The sequence below is a fragment of the Triticum aestivum genome, chromosome 3B, assembly GCF_018294505.1.
Source record: "Triticum aestivum cultivar Chinese Spring chromosome 3B, IWGSC CS RefSeq v2.1, whole genome shotgun sequence".
NCBI classification, from domain to species: Eukaryota; Viridiplantae; Streptophyta; class Magnoliopsida; order Poales; family Poaceae; genus Triticum; species Triticum aestivum.
In genome coordinates this window covers 407,645,983-407,650,276 of record NC_057801.1, presented here as the reverse complement: position 1 = coordinate 407,650,276, position 4,294 = coordinate 407,645,983, and positions in this window count along the sequence as shown.

Sequence of the window (4,294 nt, the reverse complement as noted above, 5' to 3'; positions counted from 1 at the left end):
ATCTGTTATATGCAGACACGTTGAAAGGTATGGGCATTCCGATGTCCCGACTGAGCACTAGTAACATGAGCTTCCATGGAGTTATACCAGGGAAGAAGGCCGAGTCACTCGGCCAGATAGCTTTGGACGTAGTGTTTGGCGATTCAAAGCATTTCCGCAAAGAAAAGTTGACGTTTGAGGTCGTGGATTTTCAAAGTGCATACCATGCCATTTTGGGGAGACCAGCCTATGCACGGTTCATGGCTCGACCATGTTACGTGTACCTCAAATTGAAGATGCCCGGTCCCAAAGGTGTGATCACTGTCACCGGCGATAGGAAAAAGGCGGAGGAGTGCTTTCAGAAGGGCTCCAAGATTGCCGATTCCCAAGTGACAGCGGTCGAGTTCGAAGAATACAAGCAAAACGCAGATCCGAGTGACTTGCTGCGATCCAAGAAGCCCGCCACAGAATCTGCATTCCAGTCGTCCGGTGAGACGAAGCCTGTTCACATTCACCCGACCGACCCCGAAGCAGCTCCGACCCGCATCTCCACAACACTTGACCCAAAATAGGAAGAAGCGCTCATCCAGTTCCTCCGTGAGAACTGGGACATTTTTGCATGGAAGCCCGCTGACATGCCAGGTGTTCCCAGGGGACTGGCTGAGCATCGCCTAAGAGTCGACAAGTCTGCGAAACCAGTCAAAGAGCATCTTCGGCGGTCCGCCGTCCAGAAGAGAAAGGCCATCGGTGAAGAAGTGGCTCGACTGTTGGCGGCAGGATTTATCCGAGAGATATTCCACTCCGAGTGGCTCGCTAATGTCGTCATGGTTCCTAAGAAGGACAAATCGCTCCGAATGTGCATTGATTTCAAGCACATCAACCAGGCCTGCCCGAAAGATCACTTTCCTCTCCCTCGCATAGATCAAATTGTTGACTCGACCGCGGGATGCGAGAGGTTGTCTTTTTTAGATGCTTACTCCGGGTACCACCAGATCCGTCTGTATGGGCCCGATGAAGTAAAAACAGCTTTCATCACTCCATTCGGGTGCTTCTGCTATATCACCATGCCATTCGGCCTCAAGAATGCCGGAGCCACATTTATGCGAATGATCCAGAAGTGTCTACTCACTCAAATCAGTCGGAATGTGGAAGCTTATATGGATGATATTGTTGTCAAGTCACGAAAAGGTTCCGACCTGCTCGCTGACCTCGCCGAAACATTTGCCAACCTCAGAAGGTATGATATCAAGCTCAATCCATCAAAGTGCACATTTGGAGTTCCTGGTGGCAAGTTACTCGGTTTTCTCGTTTCCGAACAGGGAATCGACGCCAACCCAGAAAAAATTGGCACTATTCTCCAAATGAAACGCCCTGTGCGAGTGCACGATGTCCAGAAGCTTACTGGATGCTTGGCCGCATTAAGTCGATTCATCTCACGACTCGGTGAAAAGGCATTGCCTCTTTACCGACTGATGAAGAAGGCTGACAAGTTCGAGTGGACTCCAGAAGCTGATGCAGCGTTTGCCGAGCTAAAAGCTCTGCTCTCCACCCAGCCGGTGCTTGCCGCTCCAATCAGCAAAGAGCCTCTGTTGCTCTACATCGCAGCCACAGGACAGGTTGTCAGTACTGTGCTAACGGTCGAGCGGGAAGAAGAAGGAAAAGCTCTCAAAGTTCAGCGCCCAGTGTATTATTTGTCTGAAGTCTTGACTCCATCCAAGCAGAGATATCCTCATTATCAGAAGCTTGTGTATGGAATATACATGACCACAAAGAAGGTTGCTCATTATTTCTCTGACCATTCAATCACAGTCGTCAGCGACGCTCCACTATCAGAGATTTTGCACAACAGAGATGCAACTGGTCGAGTGGCCAAATGGGCGATTGAACTTCTTCCCCTTGATATCAAGTTTGAGGCAAAGAAAGCCATTAAGTCCCAGGCAATAGCAGATTTCCTCGCCGAGTGGATCGAACAGCAGCAGCCGACTGAAGTTCACTCGGAGCATTGGACCATGTTTTTCGATGGTTCTAAGATGTTGAATGGTTCCGGTGCTGGGGTTGTCCTGGTTTCCCCCAGAGGAGATAAGCTCAGGTATGTGCTCCAGATTCACTTTGATTCCTCCAACAATGAGGCAGAATATGAGGCCCTCCTATATGGGTTGCGCATGGCCATTTCACTCGGCGTCCGTCGCCTAATGGTCTATGGCGACTCGGATTTAGTGGTCAATCAGGTGATGAAAGAGTGGGACGTGAGAAGCCCAGCCATGACTGGATACTGCAGTGCAGTGAGGAAGCTGGAGAAAAAGTTCGAGGGGTTGGAGCTCCATCATATACCCCGACTGAAAAATCAAGCAGCTGATGATCTAGCAAAGATAGGTTCCAAGAGAGAAGCCATTCCGAGTGGTGTGTTCTTGGAGCATATACATACTCCGTCAGTCAAAGAAGATCCTTTCACCGAAGAAACTCCGCAGCCCAAGAGTGCCACAGATCCGACTGAAGTTGAAGTCCCAGCGGTGGTCGACTTGATCATGGAGGTTTTGGTAGTCATTCCCGACTGGACGATCCCGTATGTCGCATATATCTTGAGGAAAGAGCTTCCGGAGGATGAGGAAGAGGCTCGACAGATCGTCCGTCGATCTAAGGCCTTTACCGTCATCAAAGGACAATTATACAGAGAGAGCACGACTGGAGTCGGTCAGAAGTGCATAACACCAGAAGAAGGTCGACTCATCCTCAATGATATTCACTCGGGGACCTGTGGTCATCATGCGTCCTCCCGGACCATCGTGGCCAAAGCATACCGAGCCGGATTTTACTGGCCCAAGGCGAATGAGATGGCAAAGGAGATAGTGGATAAGTGCGAGGGATGTCAGTTCTACTCGAATATGTCGCACAAACCTGCGTCAGCTTTGAAGACCATCCCACTCGTCTGGCCTTTTGCAGTTTGGGGGCTGGACATGGTCGGTCCTTTGAGAACAGGACGAAGTGGCTTCACGCATGTACTGGTGGCAGTCGACAAGTTCACCAAGTGGATCGAGGCTAAACCAATCAAGAGCCTCGACACCGGTACTGCTGTTAGCTTCATCAGGGAACTAATATTCAGATATGGAGTCCCACACAGCATCATTACGGATAATGGGTCGAACTTTGACTCAGAGGAATTCAGAACCTTCTGCAACTCCCAGGGCACACGGGTCGACTACGCATCAGTCGCTCATCCGCAGTCGAATGGACAAGCAGAGCGAGCTAATGGACTGATTCTCAAGGGACTGAAGCCTCGACTGATGCGTGATCTCAAACACGCGGCTGGAGCTTGGGTCGACGAACTTCCATCTGTACTCTGGGGACTGCGGACCACGCCTAATCGGTCGACCGGAAGAACTCCATTCTTCTTGGTCTATGGAGCTGAAGCAGTCTTACCGAGTGATCTTCTGCATAATGCTCCTCGAGTCGAAATCTATAACGAAGCAGAAGCTGAACAAGCGCGGCAGGACGCAGTCGACCTTTTGGAGGAAGAAAGGGAGATGGCTCTGATCCGCTCAACCATCTACCAACAAGATCTGCGCCGTTTCCACGCCCGAAATGTGAGAGGTCGAGCCTTCCAGGAAGGGGATTTGGTTCTCCGAGTGGATCAGCACAAACCACGCAAGCTTGCTCCTTCTTGGGAAGGCCCCTTCATCGTCACCAAGGTTCTCCACAACGGGGCGTACCGTCTTTACAACGTCGAGCATAATATCGACGAGCCCCGAGCTTGGAACGCGGAGCTACTCCGCCCATTTTACACTTAAGTTTTATCACTCGGATGAGTTGCAATAAAGTACTTCTGTAGTTCATGGGTTTAGAAATAATTGTGTCATCACTTTTTATTTTTGTCCACATAAAAACACCCCCTCAGTGGGTGGCTTAGCCGCGAATCCGTTTCGCCTAAGTTTGTAAAAATCCTATCGAGTGGTGAGCCAGACTCACACTCGGAGGCTTAGCTGCGAATCCGTTTCGCCTAAGTTTACCAAAATCCTACCGAGTGGTAAGCCAGCCTTCCACTCGGGGGCTTAGCTGCAGTCCAAGGACTCGCCTAAGTTTATCAAAATCCTACCGAGTGGTAAGCCAGCCTTCCACTCGGAGGCTTAGCTGCGACCTCGTGCTCGCCTAAGTTATAAAAATCCTACCGAGTGAAGGGCAATCCTCTCACTCGGGGGCTTAGCTGCAGCTTCGTGCTCGCCTAAGTTTATCAAAATCCTACCGAGTGGTAAGCCAGCCTTCCACTCGGGGGCTTAGCTGCAGTCCAAGCACTCGCCTAAGTTTGTAAAAATCCTATCGA